We start from the raw sequence: 16,875 nt of genomic DNA on the forward strand, positions 1-16,875 counted from the left end.
CATCTTCAAGCTATATCACGGGCCAAGTCCCTTAGACTGTAATCTCCTGTGATCTTGTGACAATGCAGATTCTGATCAGGAGGTCTGGGGTGGGACCTGAGATTCCGCCTTTCCTACTAACTCCCAGGTGATGCCCAAGCTGTGGGACCTGGGACCCAGGCTTTGAATAGTGAGGCCGTAACTGCTCTGAGCCTCGGTTTCCACACCTGTAAAATGGCTCATTGTTGAAAACAAGTGGGTGAAGTGTGTAAAGCACTGCGCATGGTGCCTGGCCTTAGCACACACTCAGTAAGTTTCAACTGCCCCTCCTCTGGGGACCTTTCAGGGTCTGAAACTCAAAGTAGTTGTTGGTTTTCTCCCTCTGATTCTTTCCATCCCCATGTGTTTAGTCCTCTACACAGACCCTCAGCAGAGCCTTGTCCAGTTTATTTCTCCATTGCTGGCCAGCAATCTGCTCCATTCTCCTGTCATGGGCAGAGGTTTTGGGAGGATTCTGGCATTTTGACAGTCATGCGGGCATTATGCAAATGAGATACAAAGCAACAGTTAATGAACCCTGATTGCATTTGCCCAGCACTGGGAACACGGAGGATAATTGCTGGGCTGGGGAGGGGGCAATTATACTCTTTGGGTTGAACAAGGAGGTGGTGACAGAACAGGTTGGCTGCTCCTGGGGGGCACGAGAGCAGCTGCCCTGTGGCCTGGGTGAGACCCCCTCCTCATTTGTAGACTGATCCCACCTGTGGGACTGGAACACGATTAAGGTCCAGGAGTAAGGGGCTGAGGTCGGGCATGGTGTGTATGTTGGGCGGGGGGGTCATGGGGGGTGTCCCTGGGCCTGTCCAGGGCCTACAAGTAGGGGAGTGGAGGCTGCAGATGGCGACTCCTTGATATTTTTCTAGCCCAATTAACATGCAGAGGAAAGTTTCAACAAAACTGTGGCAGAGGACAATTTTCCCCTCAATGGGGTTCACTTGGGAGGAAGGAGACGAGGGAGGTAGGAGGTAGTTAAAGACGGAGTAGTTTCAAAGGGCACAGGCTGACATGGCGTAACCTATTACCCGTATTTTTGCTGGTTTTGGGGGGGCCTCTTATCGATGTCAACTTTGACAAAAACTAAGGATATCCCAATCTTGTTGTCTTCTACCCCTATGATACCTGTCTTGGGGGCCCTCCCAACAGCACATGGGGCTGAGCAGGCTGATAGTAGGGTGGGGTGGGGTGGATGCTCTCTGGCCTGGGGAAGGTGGGGGGCGACAGAAGGGGTCAGCTTCTCAGAAGCACAGAACCTGCCTGAGTGTGGGAGGGCAGAACTCAGGGGTCTGCCAGGCAGCAGATGGGGCTGGATCAGGCTGATGGAGGTGGGTCAGGGGCAGCTATCTTTGGTATCCCTGGATGGAACCGGCTCTTTAGGAGAAAGATGATCCGGGGCCGGGGGCTGGCAGGTGGGCAGGGGGCTCTGTTTACAGGGCCTGGGAACTCAATCCCTCCCCACCCCCTAGCTCTCCCGGGAATCTGCTCTCAGGCACCAGGCATCCCCACCCTCTTGGCCTGGGTGTTGACCTCACTGACTACTGAGCACCTCCAGTCCTGGGGACACCCAGCGTCAGGCTTCTGGCCCAAGTAGGCCAGGCTGGAAGTCACCTCTGCGGTTGTTTGGGGGAGGGGCCCTCACTCACACCCACTATGTCCCTAGCACTTCAAGTACTTATGACCCTGTCCTGCCTTTGACCTAAGGATGAGAAGCACCCTGGCTGTGAAACTCCTAGAAAATGGGTGGCTGTCACTGTGTTTCCTAATCGGATCTTTCCTAATGGAACCAACATAGAGCATCGGGAAAAGCTTGGCAGGCATAGGGTTCAAATCCCAGCCCAGGCATTTTCTGGCTTTGTCCCCTTGGGAAAACTGCTCAATCTCTCAGAGCCTTTGTTTCCTAATCAGTCCTGTGACCTCATCTGCAGGGCTGCCGTGACAGCCGGAGACGGAGACGCTACAGGAGAACTGGAATCAGTAAATCCACTAGCTCATCACTCCTAAGGGCAGGGACTTTGTTTTGCCCACGGCCTGTGTCCCAGCACCTAGGACAGTTCGTGGCACATGGTGCGTGCCTAGTAAATATCGGTTGAATGAATGAAATGCCCTATTTTCATCTATTCTAAGGCGATTTCCCCCTCACGTTTGACATCACTGATATTAGGATGCTTCATACAATTTAGAGCATGTCTTGGTTTAACTGGCAGCAGTCTTATGATTGAGACGGGTCTTAGATGGGATGAACTGTGGAAGAGGCTGTCATTATTAACAGGCACTTTTTGGCTTAATTTTTGGTGGGCTTCTGGTTCTTTCTGATTGTGTGTGCCCTCTCTAGGCTGTGTGGGGTCCCTGAGAATCACCCTAGGGCACAGGGGCTGCAGTGATCCTGCCTGAGGTCTTTCTGAGGCAGTGCTGGGCTGGGGTCAGCACATCCTGTGGGGAACACTGTGTGCCCCGGGCCCCTTTCTCCACTCGATCTACAGACCCTGCTCTGGCCCCCACTGCGTGCTATCCCTCCTGGGGAGGAGCGGGTGGCAGGGCTGTCTGAGCCTGGAACTCCCTCTGAGGAGGAGGGTCCCATTTTACTCAATCCTGTCATAATTCCAAGTACCAGGACTGGACAGCAGCTAGGAGGGTGGGGGGAATATCTGTGAGCCTCCTAGGCTGAGGGGGCTCTAGGTAGGATCTAGTCTGGACCAGGCAGAGGACTTTCAGAATGAGGGAGAGGGAGTGGGGGAGGGTGAACCCTGTCTCCTCCCAACCCCAGTCCCTCCAGCAGCCAAGCTAAGACGCGGTGGGCAGATTAGTATCTAGAAGAGCAGACAGATCCTCTCCTGGTTGGGACACTTACTGGTGTCACCGATCCGTCCCATAAGGCTAGGGTTGGGGGCTTGCGTGTATAGCTGTGATTTTATGTAGGACGGGTTTGTGTGATACATGTTCTGGATCCGTGTAGATGTGTGTACACTGATATTAGTGTTAGAGTTATGTGTAAGTATGTGTGTGTGTTACTTGTGCGTGTATAGGTAGATCCACAGATTTGTGGAAATGCACGTGTGCAAATACACGTAATGTGTGTTTGTATATATGTGTCGTTGGGGTGCACATGTGCATGTACACGTGTTGGTGCTAATGAGTCATACGTGTGTGGTACAAGCCTAGATGTTTGCTCTAAGGGGTGTATGACAGCTGTGGCCTGTGGGAGCAGCACCAGAATTCAGATCACAAAGCCTTGCTGCCAATAGCAAGCCCAGGAGCCTTGGATGCCCAGAGGAGTTGTTTCACTACTGCGGGCCTCAGTTTCCAATCTGTAAAATGGGTATGGAATCTCATGGAATGAGATTGTAGACAAGCATCTCACACTCGGCCTGACACAGAAAAATCTCAGAATAAAAGTTTGGAATTGAGGAATGACTGAATGAGAATAAATGATTAAGCAAGTAGAAATGTTTTACAGAGAGGCATGCGGTAAGATTTTAAGGACCTGAGGGAAGCGTGTGGAAAGGTGCAGCTTACAGTGCCTTGAAGGGATGCTGGGGGAGCAGGGTCTCAGGCAGAAAGAGAAGACGGGGCTGGAGCAGGGACCCCCCCCCACCATCCCGTGGGGCGTGGTTGCAAGAGCCTGGGAAGGTGAAGTGTGCGCGTGCCCAACAGCCCGGGGATGCAGGAGCCGCAACGTAGGCGGGCGTCCCCGGGTGTACGCGGGAAGGAGGCTAGCTGAGCGAGCATTGCCCGGTTGCCATAGAAACGAGAAGGAGGTGGGTGGCGGGAGAAGGAGGCGGGTCGGGAGGCGGGAGGGGGAGGAGGCGGCCGTGGGGGCGGGGAGCTGGCTTCTGCAGTTCGGGCGCTGCTGCCTTCCCGAGCAGCGAGCGGTGGAGGGAACCCAAGAGGACAGAGCTCCCAGCCCGGGCGCCAGGCCCCCTCCCTGCCCGCCACCACGGAGAAGGAGGAGGACAGCCGGCCCCTCCGGCCCTGGCCTGGCCCAGTGGGGACAGTGCACTCCTACGTGCCCCTGGCTAGGTGCCCAGACGGGCCCAGGTAGGCATTCCGGTGGGGACAGCCAGAAGAGGCTGCACGGAGAGTGGGGCCCCAGGGCTGCCGTGCCCTCCTACCGGCAGTACCTGGTGGCAAGCACAGGGGTCGAAGGGGCCAGGGCCAGTAGAACTGGTGGGGAGCAGCCTGCATCCTGAGAGGCCCTCTTCAGAACCTGGGTCCTCTCCATCAGGAGGACTGTGCCCCTGCTACCTCTCCTCCTCTGCACTTCTGTCCCTCTCTCCACCGCTGCCACAGGTCCCGACTGGAGAAATGCCTCTTCCCAGGCAGAGCAGGCCAAAGGGGCTGGAACTCCCAGGAACCCAAAGTGCTTGCTCCCCAGTGTGAGGCTGGGGGGTGTGTGGGTGAGGATACCCTCCGCCCCTGCTCAGGGCACTGCTGGGCCCTGGCCATTTGGAACCAGCAGACCCCCGCCTCCACTATCAGCAGCCTCCCTGCTGGCCCCGTTGCTCTCAGGCCCTGGGCTTAGAGCCCCAGTCAGGAGAGAGGCATCTCTCTTCTCCCCCAAGCTGAGGCCCTTACCCCTCCTTGTTCCCCTGCAGACCCAGTTCCCCCAGGACCCCTGTCCCACCGCCCCAGCAAGCCCAGGGGCTCCATGCTGGGGTATAGGAGAGCGGGCCCTGATTGGGTGGGGGGTGCCTGTGGCCCTCCCTCCCCCTCTCTCTGTGCCTCTGCTGCATTGCTTCTGGGGATGACTCCACTGCTGCTGGGGGAGCTCGGGGCACTGCAGAGGAGCTGCTGCCTGCTGCCCAGGAAGGGGTGGGGCCGGGCCTGGGGAGGAGCTGGGCCGCACTGCCTGGCTCTGGGCACGGAGGGGGCAGGAGGGCCTGCAGCAGCGCAGTGGGTGGAGTGCACCTGGTCCTGGCGGGCCCTGGGCCACAGCTAAAGGGCCTCGGCCAGCGTGGGGAGGAAATCCCAGCCTGAGGGGGCAGGGGTTGGTGTGTGCAATCTCAGGCGTGCCTAGGGTGCCTGGGCCTTGGAGGGTCTGCCCCCTTCTCCTGCCTGCCTTCCATCCCCAGCACCCCCTGAGAGCTTGGCTGGGTCCTGGTACCACTCTGTGGCGCTTCCCCTTCCCGGGCACTTGGGCACAGGGCCCAGTGTGATGGGGCCGGGGAATACATGCTGAGAGGCTGACGTGGCTCCATTCATTTCTGCAAACCTTAGTTGCTCCTGCTGAGTATAGGCACAAGGGCCTCCCACTTCAGGGTTAAGGGCCCAGCAGGTGAGAGGGAGGGTCTCAGATGGCAGGAGCTTGGGTGAGGGCTGCAGATCTGCCCAGAAGCTGTCAGTCCAGTAACCCGTGTGCACCGTTACCATCTGCCCCCTGCTTCTCTGAGCCCCGGCACAGGTCAGGGCCTGGGGCTGGCACTGGCGTCTATCCTGCTTCACCTCCTACAGCTGGGCCAGCCTCCATCCTGGCCACAACAAGGGCCCGTGAGGCCTGGAGGTCAAGAGCTGGAAGGATCTGTCCCTTCCCCAGGCCCTTCAGGCCTGGCCCTAACCACCGCCCCCCCACTCCTGTTTGGCCTTCTCTAGGCCACATTCCCCTTCTCTTCAATTTTTTTCTGTCCCATGTCCCCCTGGGGTCTGTCTTTGCTTGCTCTGTCTCTCTCCTACCCTTTTTGCCCCCAGGCTCTGGGGCAGTTAGCCAGCAGAATGGCCTCCTGGGGCCCATTTCCCAGCCCCACCCATCACCCCCAGTGGGCTCACAGCCCAGAGCACATGCCCCCCACCTCCAGCAGCCTTCCCAGCATCAGAGGGAGCTGAAGGGAAGCCCCAGGATCACTCAGAGGCCGGGACCCCAGGACTAGAGGAACAATTTGGCCCAGGGGGGGCCCCTCCCCACGTGCCCCCAGTGCAGGAGCTCTGGGGAGAAGAAGGAACATCTCCACTTGGCTCTCAGGGCGCCAAAACTGAGCTCCCATCTCCCTTAAATTGTTCCTCCCGCGGTGCTCTCCAGCTCAGGAAACAGCACCCCACCTGCCGGCTGCTCAGGCCCAAACCCTGATGCCACGCTTGACTCCTCCTCCCTCTCGCACTCACAGCCAAACCATCAGCAAATTCTGTTGGCCCCACGTCAGAGTACTTCCCACCCTACCCGCCCCTCACTGCTTCTGGCATTACTACCTTGGTCTGAGCCCCCATCTTCCCTGATGGGAGGGCTACAGCCACCTGCCAGCAGGTGCCCTGTACTTCTTGCCCCCTGTAGTCCCCTATTCCTATGCCCCCAGCAGCCAGGGATCCTTTAAGACCTAAGCCAGGGACTTTACTGGTGGTCCAGTGGCTAAGACGCCACGCTGCCAAGGCAGAGGGCCTGGGTTCGATCCCTGATCCCATGTGCTGCAACTAAAAGATCCTGCGTGCCGCAACTAAAGGATCCCACACACGGCAACTAAGACCTGGTGCAACCAGATAAATAAATGAATAAATATTAAAAACAACAACAAAAACTCGCATCCCACCTCTTCTCACGCCCTGCAGTAGCTCCCATCTCACTCGATGGGGGAAAAGTCACAGGCCTCGCTCTGACCTACAAGGCATCACGTGTCTGCATTCTCTCCCCGCCTTCCCCACCAGCCTCTCTGACCTCAGCCTTCCCCTCTCCTCACTCCCTCTGTTTCAGCCACATGGCCCCCTTGTTCCTCAACCATGGCAGCCATGCTTGTGCCTCAGGGCCTTTGCACTGGCTGTTCCCTCAGCCTGGATGCTCTTCCCCCAGATATCTGCATGGTGCCCTCCCTCACCTCCTTCAAGTCTTTGCTCAAATGCCACTTTCTGAGAACGGCCTTCTCTGACCAGCCTGTGTAAAACAGCATCGCTCCTAAGTCCCCACCATCCCTCCCAGACCCCTTCACTGCCTTATTCTTCTCCAGAGCTTTTGTCACCTTCTACCACACTTGATCATTTACTTTTTCATCTGGTTTCTTGTCTGTCTAGCCCTCTAGAATGTCAGCTCCATGAGGCAGGCGGGTTTCTGGTTTGCTCATGCTGTAGCCCAGAGCTGCACTATGAGGATCAGGGCTGCGATTAAAGCCAGGAGTCTCTGCCTCAATGGCTGGCCCCCTGCATCCGTGCTGTAATGGTTTCAGCCCTCACAGGGGAAGGGATGCAATGCCCCCCTGGCTGGGCAGTTGCCCCAGGGCATCGAGTTGGACAGGATGTCCTGCATGGACTGGGTGCACACTTCTTGCCTTTTTCTGACCCAGCCATGGCCAGGACAGCTCTACCCGGCCAGGAAGGGGAGAAGAGTGGGCTGCATGCATCCCACCCCCAGTGCTGCTCAAGACGGAGGGCCCCTTCTTCCTGGTCAGAGTTCTGTGCCTCGGGAAAGCCTGCTGTGCACCCACCAGGACCATCATCCACAGGGCGGGCAGACCTGGTTCCTGCCCTCCAGGAGACCACAGATGCAGAGGGCTCAGGACAGGACACACCCTGTGAGGACAGAGGGCCCATGTGTGGGATGACTGGTCTCGAGGAGACGCATCCAGAGCAGGGAGGATGGGGGCCTGTCTTCCCACCAGCTCCCACTCCTGCCTCCCCATCTGTGGAGGCTGAGACAAGGCTACGATTAGAGTGGTTCATTGGGAGGTGGTCCCTGGAAACACAGAGAGTGTGGAGATGAGGCATGAAGGGAGCTTGAGTGAGCCAGTTCCCACTGTGGGCAGCTGGGGCTCGATCCCACTGGGCACCTCTGAGAGTCAGTGTAGCCAGGAAGGTGGGGAGCTGGGGTGTGTGTACACCTGTTCCACCGGTCATTACTTGAGACTGCCCCTGACCACCCTCTTCCCTGCCTGGTTTTTTCAACTGTTGTTAATGTTAATCACCTAATGTGGTGATGTTTATCCACTGCTTGGCTTCCTGTCTGCACTGGGGTGTAGGCTCCATGGGGGGAAGGCCTGTTCTCCTTCCCTGCTGAGCCTGCAGCACCTAGAATGGTCCTAGAGGCTCCCTAGAGATGGGTGGGCCTAATGAGACGTGGCCTCATCCGCGGCCTGGGAGCAGGGGAGCGCGGGGGCTGCCTTTGGGGGTGATTTTCTGGAGGAGTGAGAGGGCCTGGGGCCTGATGGGGCTGGAGGGAGAGGGGTTAGGATAGGGGTGGTGAGGGGTGAAGGTTGGAGTCGGGGGAGTGGCCGGGAGGAGGGGAGGGGAGGGGAGGGGAGGCCAGCTAGGGGCGGCTGGGGTGCAGTGCCTTCAACCCTTTCCCGCAGGGACGAACCCCGCGGCCCACCCGTTCCCTCAGCTCTGCGTCCCTCTGGGGCCCTCCAGCCTCAAGTGAGACCCAGGCTCTGCCTCCCTCAGTCTCCCCTTTTGCCTCCATCCTCTTCCCGCCTCCCCACCTTGGGGTTTATCGTTTCTGAAGGCAGGGTGCTTTGGGGGCTGCCCTGGGGACCTACCTCACAGGAGATGGAGGTTGTGGAGCCTGGTTTTTAGACCCGAAGAGAAGGCAAGAGAAAGCCAGGCCTGGGATCTTCTCTTCACAGGGGACCTGGAGACCTGGGGTTCCAGACGAGACCCAGCCGTCATGGAAGGTGGTCTTAGCTCAGGCTGCTGTAACAAAACACCAGTCTCGGCAGCTTAAACAGCAGACGCTTATTTCTCACAGTCTGGAGGCTGGAAGTCCAATATCAAGATGCCAGCCTATCAGGGCCCTGGTGAGACCTCTCTTCCGGGCTTGTAGATGCAGCCTTCCCGCTGTGTCCCCACACGGCCTTCCCTCTGCTTGAGCCCGGGGAGAGGGGGCGAGCTCTTCCTCTTCTTATAAGGACGCCAATCCTATTGGATTAGGACCTCACCCTTATGAACTCATTTAACCATAATTACCTCCTAAAAGCCCTATCTCCAAATACAGTCACTTTGCGGAGGTAGAGTATCAAAATGTAAATTGGAGGGGAACACAAGTCAGTCCTTAGCAAAGGTCTATGGGGGTGTTAGTCCAAAGAGGGGAGAAGGAGACATGAGGTCATCCAGAGAGATCATCCAGACAGTCTCCTGTTTTGAAAGCTCTGCAGCTGTGGCAAGAGCGGGTAGTAATACCCATAGTAATAATAACAGTTAACGTGGTGCTTCCCGTGGCTACTCATTTCACCGTCACGCCAACCCCATGGGGTTGGTGGTATCGTCACCTCCATTTTGCAGATGAGGAAACTGAGGCTCAGAGAGTTTAAGCAATTTGCCAAAGTCACACAGCCAGTAAAGTGGCAGAGCCGGGATTTGAACCCAGTCGCTCTGTCTGGCCCCAAGGCAGGGCCCTTAACTAATTTGCTCGTAGTGCTGATCTGGTGGGAGGTGCTGTGCATGTCGGGAGAGCAGGCTGCATCCTGAAGCCAGCAGGACGTGGTTGACAGCGGGGTGTGATGAGGAACCGCACCCGGGTGTGGGGCTGAGGTAGGCTTCTGGCAGGGGACTGAGCTGGCCCTTGAAGGGAAGCAGGGTTGTTCTGGGGAGAGGTGATCCATGGGAGGGAGGATAGCATGCGCCCCAGGCAGGAGAGAAGGCGTGAGCAAAGGAGCAGAGCCCGGAATGAGCTTGGGGTGTGTGTCACAGGGAGAGGTGGAAGGACAGCGTATTCCAGCTGACCTGGATCCTTCTCGCTGCATCTGAAGCCCCAGCAGAGGCTGGTAAGGGTCCCTGGGTGGCCCCACGTCAGGCACAGTGAGCCCGTCCATCTCTGGGTGAGGTGAGGGGCGGGGGAGCTGCTGGGAATATTTGTGAGATCTGAGACCCACCCTGGGTGAGGGGGAGGCAGCTCTGGCTTCTCATGGCTCTGCCGAGGTTTGAGCTGAGCCAGTCCCTTAGGCCAGGAGGGCTGGGGTGACACCCATGGAGTATGGGCTCTGGGACGGAGGGGCAGGGGAAGGACTCACCCTTGGGTCTGGGTCTGACTCTGCCTCCTCCCTGCTGTGTGACCTTGGACATGTTATTTAACCTCTCTGAGTCTCAGAGAAGGCAGGGAAGTCATCACTCATCTCAATGGGTTGTTATGAGAATTAGAAATAAAGTGCATCAAGAGGTTGGCACATAGTAGGTATTCAAAAATGGTTGTGGTTAATATGAAGAGAGAGTGAAGAGAGGGTGACGTGACAGCCCGATTGCTACCTATTCTGTCTGTGCTGCGGGATCCCTAGGGATGGAGGGCAGCATCCTGAGGGCAGAATCATCACGGGGGATCAAGGAGGAAGAGACCCTGGAACTGGACCCTGAGGGTTGACCAAGGGGAGAGGAGGGGCTCGGAAGCAGAGGACAGGAGGCATCTGGGACCCGCTCCTCTGGGATTCGGCTGTTGGTTGTGTCACCATCGTTATCAACATGGATTGAACACCGACTGTGTGCAGGTGACTATGTTTGGCTCTAGGGTACAGAGTTCAGTGTTTCTGCTATTTAATGAAGGAATGTTCCAGAAGGTCCTTAGCATTTATTCATCATTCTGCAAATAAGGATCATGCACGTACTGCGTGCCAGGCACTGCTCAGGATCTGCTGATGGGTTGGGTGTGGGGTGCGAGAAGAGAGAGGAGCTGGGTGACTCCGAGGCCTGGGGTTGTTAGTGGCTAGTGCCTAGGAATCTACACGGTGCCGTCCACACCCTCCTGCCCTCCCTGGGCTCATGCTTTTAATTCCTCTATCCCTTCTCCAAGCCAGGGGTCAAGGGAACATGACCAAGGCCTCTGCCCCCCAAGGTCTTTTAGAGGCAGCTGGCAGTGGGCCTGGGGCCTGAGGGGGAACACCTTTCACCTTCAGGCTCTTTTCTGCTTAAAGGCAAGTTCAAGGCCTGCATTAAAACTTCACATTTCCATAGTGGTCTGTGTTTTTCAAAAAGAACTTACCACCCTTTTATCATTTGCTCTTTGAAGACTCAAGTATTGTTTTCTCATCATACGAGTTAGAAAACTGAGACTCCCGTGACGCAACCCGGCCGAGATCTCACTGGTAAAAGAGGTCAAGCTGGGGCCAGAGCCCAATACCACCCGTGCCACATGTGTGCCAAGGGCTACAGCATCCTTGGGGGTGAGAAAGGCCCGGCACCTTCCCTGGCTCCACAGACAGAGAGGGCCCATCCTGAAATGGGACTCTCACCCCTATTCCAGCAACAGAGGTGACAAATCAGAAGTGAGAGCTGACAGGCTCTTTCAGTCGGGTCTCAGCCTCTGGGCGCTCATCCACAATGTGGGGGTGAGAACGGCTCCCGCCTTACAGGGCTGCAGTGGGGATTAGAGGCACTGAGACGTGCCGACAGGCCCTGGCACCAAGTCCGTGCTCCATAAATGCCAGCTGTTATTATTAACGATGCAGGGCTTCCAGGGCCACAGTAGCTTTACAACCACGATGAGAAAAGTGATAGACGTTGTGCCTGTCTGATGGGCTGAGGACAGCTGAGTGCGGATGGGGCTTGTCCACCGGGAGCAGCAGATTGCAGCCACGCCAGCTTCCTGACCTGAGAGATGCCGCACTCTCAGTGATGGCAGCCCTTGACCGCCATTCAGGAAGGACCCGGCATTTGCCTGAGTTAAGCCCCCGGGTGCCGGTGTGCGGCCGATTTGGAGGAGGCAGGGGCGGGGCGGGGTGGCATGTCTGGCCACGGGGTGATGGGGTGCTCCCATGCCCCCTCCCACGTCCCTTCCCTGACGCTGCCTGCCTGGCTTCCTGGGCCACCTCTGTGTGGGTCTTTCCCAGGGTGTGGGCTGGACCCTCACCGCCGGCTCATCTAATCCTTAAGTCTGGTTGCATCACCCACATTTCACAGCAAGGCCATGTGAGTCACCCAGCGTCACACAGCAGTTTGGTGGCAGAGCAGGGACCCCAAGGGTAGAGCTATTTCTACTAGATGTGCTACCTCGCCGGGAGGCTGGGAAACCCTGCCTACACCCAGGGTGGGGCCGCAGCCAGTCCCACCCTCCCTGTATCTGGACAAGGTGGAGAGTGGCCTCTGCCTTCTTGCATTCCCTTCTAGCCTGACTTGCCAGATCTGCACTGCTCTGTCCCCTCCCTCCATGGCTCTGTCCCCTCCCTCCATGGCTCCCAGCTCCCTCAGCTCTTCTCCAGCACTGGCTGGAGGCTTTTTAAAAAATATATAATGTATGCAAGGCAAAATCTAAAGGACACAAAAGGACCCATGGTGAAAAATCCCTCCCTGTTCCCGTTCCCCAGCCACCTAGTTCCCTGAAGGCAACTACCATTACTCAGCTTTCCAAAAATATTCTCTGCTCGTATGTTTCCTCCCATAAAAATGGAAGATCCAGCCACACTGTGCTGAACCTGGCTCGTCCTGCTTTAGTGACAGGGCTTGGAGGGTTCCTTCCATTCAAGACCGGAGCATTGTGTTGCAGGCCTGCATGGTAAATTACTTAACTGGTCCCCTGCGGCCGCGCATTTGGGTTGTTTCCAGACTTTGGTTTTTACAAGCAGTGCTGCAGTAGATAAAATAGGGTGGCATTACCTTCCAGGTAAATTCCTAGGGGTGGTGCTGCTGGGTGAAGCGTGTGTGCCTCTAAGGGTGAGAGAGAGCACCAAGTTGCCCTCCGTCAAGGTTGTGTGGAGTCACCTCCCCACTACCAGGGGTGGGTTCAACCGTGTCGTCGTTGCTCCCATAACCAAATGTCCCTACACCCCGCCCCCCGCCCCCACCGCCAGCTGCTAACAGCTGTACGTGCTGGAGATCCCAAAGAGCAGAGCTCTGTGACTCCAAGGGTTCTAGATGGCCTCTGGCCCCAGGGATACTTAAGTCTTTCATTAAATATCCCTGCCCTTTACTTCTTCAAACCTAAATTCAAAATGTTCTTTATGAAGCAAGTACTGCTTTATAAGTGAAAAGTGCCAAATGAAGAAGAAAAAAATTTAGGCTCATTTCTTTGGCCCTTGATGAATTCAGCTGCCTTCCTGCCCACCTACCACCACTGTGCGTGAGTGTGGGAAGGTGTGTCTGAGGCTTTGCTAAGGCAAAAGGAACAAAATATATTTAGTGCCTGAGAGGAGCAAGGAGCAAAAGAGCACCAGCCTCTGAACAGATGGGGAAGCTGAGGCCCGAGACGGGGAGGGACACCCTTGACCAAGTATCCTTAGGTGTTGGTGCCACATGTCTGCCCAGAGCCTGAGGGCCAGCCTGGATCCCCCGGTTGGGCTGAATCTTGCAGAGACTAGCCCTCGCCCAGCATCCTCACTGGTCAGGTTCACAGTGTCCAAGGCTGCGGTGCAGAAGTAGTGAGCTGTCCCCTGCTCAAGGCTCACAGCTCCTAGTAGTGTTGTTACTGAAAGTGGAGTCCAGCTACTCGCCACTCTAAAGCCAATTAAAAGGCAAGGTTGGTGGAAAGGAAAGTTTGCTTTATTTCAGAGGCCGGCAACCTGTGGGGGGAGGGTGGATTCCTGTCCAAATGCCAACCCCCCGCCCCCAATGACAATCAGTAGGCAAGAACTTTTATAGACAGACGGAAGGGGCTACATGCAGAAACAGCATTCACTTCTGACAGTCATCTTGAAATTGGTCATGCAGTGGTTTAATCAGCATCATCTTGTTGTTTTTTTTTAAATTTTCTATTGATGTATAGTTGATTTACAGTGTTGTGCTACTTTCAGGTGTACAGCAAAGTCATTCAGTTATACATATAGTATATTTGTTCTTTTTCCAATTTTTTACCCATATAGGTTATTACAGAATATTGAGTAGAGTTCCCTGTGCTGTAGGTCCTTGTTGGTTATCTATTTTATATATAGTAGTGTGTGTATGTTAATCGTAAACTCCTAATTTATCCTCCCCCCGCCCACCACCATGTTTCCCCTTTGGTAACCATAAGTTTGTTTTAGAAATCTGTGAGTCTGTTTCAGTTTTATAAATAAGTTCATTTGTATCATTTAAAAAAATTAGATTCCACATATGAGTGATATCATATGATGTTTGTCTTTCTCTGTCTGACTTAACTTCACTTAGTATGATAATCTCTAGGTCCATCCATATTGCTGCAAATGGCATTATTTCGTTCTTTTTCGTGGCTGAGTAATATTCTACTCTATATATGTACTACATTTTCTTTATCCTTTCCTCTGTGGATGGACATTTAGGTTGCTTCCACGTCTTGGCTATTGTAGATAGTGCTGCAATGAATATTGGGGTGCATGTGTCTTTTTATATATATATTTACTTTATTTATTTTTGGCAGCATTGGGTCTTTGTTGCTGTGCATGGGCTTTCTCTAATTGTGGTGAGCAGGGGCCACTCCTCGTTGCGGTGCGCAGGCTTCTCATTGCAGTGGCCTCTCTTGTTGTGGAGCACGGGCTCCAGGTGCACAGGCTTCAGTAGTCGTGGCACATGGGCTCAGCAATTGTGGCTCGCCGGCTCCAGAGTGCAGGCTTAGCAGCTGTGGTGCATGGCCTAGTTGCTCCGCAGCATGTGGGATCTTCCCGGACCAGGGCTTGAACCCGTGTCCCCAGCATTGGCAGGCAGACTCTTAACCACTGCGTCACCAGGGAAGCCCACATGTCTTTCTGAAGTATGGTTTTCTTCGGGTATATGCCCAGGAGTGCGATTGCTGGACCATATGGTAGCTCTATTTTTGTTTTTTTAAGGAACCTCCATACTATTTTTCATAGTGACTATACCAATTTACATTCCCACCAATAGTGTAGGAGGGTCCCCTTTTCTCCACACCCTCTCCAGCATTTATTGTTTGTAGACTTTTTGATATGGCCGTTCTGCCCAGTGTGAGGTGACACCTCATTGTAGTTTTGATTTGCATTTCTCTGATAATTAGTGATATTGAGCATCTTTTCATGTGCTTTTTGGCCATCTCTGTGTCTTCTTTGGAGAAATGTCTATTTAGATCTTCTGCCCATTTTCTGATTGGCTTGTTTGTTTTTTTTGACATAGAGCATCTTGATTATTTTAAGTACAGTTAATCTTCAGTTCCAGGGTTGGTTTATTCCCATTTCTTTGAGGCCATCTCTCAGAATTGAGGCCAGTTCTCAGCTTATGTCATGGCTAGAGCCTGGTCATCATGTAGTTAACTTCTTCCACCTGGTGGGGTTTTAGTATCTATAAGACAGCTCATAGGATATGGCTCAGAGTATTATCTATAGCCCTTGAGGAGGAACTAATGGTCCTTGACTATGCTTAATGACTAATCTATTATTATTTAGTCTTATTGGACTGTTTTCCTTTGTTTCTTCATTTTCTCACTTCTCTGATTAAACTTACTCTTTGGCTAAAGTTTTTCCACACTCAAAAGGCAGGCTGAGGACATGTGGGGCAAGGACCATAGGGTCCTGCTCCATTTCAATACCCTGTTTTCTTTGATACTCCTTAGTCTTGAGGAGGGACAGGTACAAAACAAGAAAGGGAATAAAGTTTTGGATAGAGAGGTTAATTGTAGACTTGGTAGAGGAATTCTGTTTTAGTTCCATTTCTGTTCCAGTTTCCCCCAAATCTTTGAGTGAATGGGGCAACAACTGCTCTCGCTACTTCCTGCTGAAGTGGGGCATAGTCCTGCCTCATTTTGGGAATGGACACAGAGTTGGAAATAATCTCAAGTTGCATGCTTAGCATCAACATTTTTTTTTAATTTATTTATTGGCTGCGTTGGGTGTTTGTTGCTGCGCACGGGCTTTCTCTAGTTGTGACGAGTGGGGGCTACTCTTTGTTGCAGTGTGTGGTCTTCTCATTGTGGTGGTTTCTCGTTGCAGAGCATGGACCCTAGGTGCGCAGGCTTCAGTAGTTGTGGCACGCAGGCTCAGTAGTTGTGGCTCACGGGCTCTAGAGCACAGGCTCAGTAGTTGTCTCGCACGGGCTTAGTTGCTCTGCAGCATGTGGGATCTTCCCGGACCAGGGATCGAATCCATGTCCCCTGCATTGGCAGGTAGATTCTTTTTTTTTTTTGCAGTACGCGGGCATCTCACTGTCGTAGCCTCTCCCGTTGCGGAGCACAGGCTCCGGACGCGCAGGCCCAGCGGCCATGGCTCACGGGCCCAGCCGCTCCGCGGCATGTGGGATCTTCTCAGACCGGGGCACGAACCCGTGTCCCCTGCATCAGCAGGCAGACTCCCAACCACTGCGCCACCAGGGAAGCCCAAGCAGGTAGATTCTTAACCACTGCGCCACTGGGGAAGTCCCCAACGTTTTATATTATGAAAACATTAACTCTCTCTTTGATTACTTGTCATAGTACCTGGACAAACATTTGAAAATTAGTAGACCTATTACAATGAGGATAACAGTAAAAATGCATCTTTGTATTATTCTCTGAATGTGTTTGTTTTTTTCCCTTAATGGTTAAAGCAGATATACAATGTATGTTGACTAGGCCACAAGCAGGCTGTTTTGGTTAGTCTAAAGTTCATATTAAATCATGTGTAAGCCAGAATGACTTCCCCATACCTCAATATGTGAAAATTTCTTCCATCATTTCCCCCCCCACTTTAACTGCAAATGTTTGCATAGAAAGCATTGATAATCAATATATTTTTCCAGCACTGCTGCTCTGGGTTCATTCGTGTCCCTCAGTGCTAGACCTACTTTTTGGTTATATATTGGCCTAGTTATCCATGATGGGGGAAAACTAATCAGACATAACAAACTAATACAGGGGTATATGCTGATGGGGAAACATTTTATAGGCTACACATTTTAGCTCTAATACCCAATTGTCACACAAGCACTGTACATGTGCTTTTATTTTTTATTCTTTTATTTTTTTTATTTTTTTCAAATATATATATATATTTTTAATGTTGAGCCTTCATTTAATTTATTTATTTTTATTTTTGGCTGTGTTGGGTCTTCGTTTCTGTGCAAGGGCTTTCTCTAGTT

The 16,875-nt window shown here is 53.8% G+C and overlaps 1 protein-coding gene across 1 annotated transcript in view; it reads left to right on the forward strand.

Annotated features, from left to right (window-relative positions):
- Nucleotides 1-16,875, forward strand: part of PACSIN1 (protein kinase C and casein kinase substrate in neurons 1) — a 63,741-nt gene that overhangs the window by 34,460 nt on the left and 12,406 nt on the right. The window lies entirely within an intron of this gene.

The sequence above is a fragment of the Aethalodelphis obliquidens genome, unplaced genomic scaffold (genome assembly GCF_003676395.1).
Source record: "Aethalodelphis obliquidens isolate GAN/ISIS:26980383/991018 unplaced genomic scaffold, ASM367639v1 scaffold31, whole genome shotgun sequence".
NCBI lineage: Eukaryota > Metazoa > Chordata > Mammalia > Artiodactyla > Delphinidae > Aethalodelphis > Aethalodelphis obliquidens.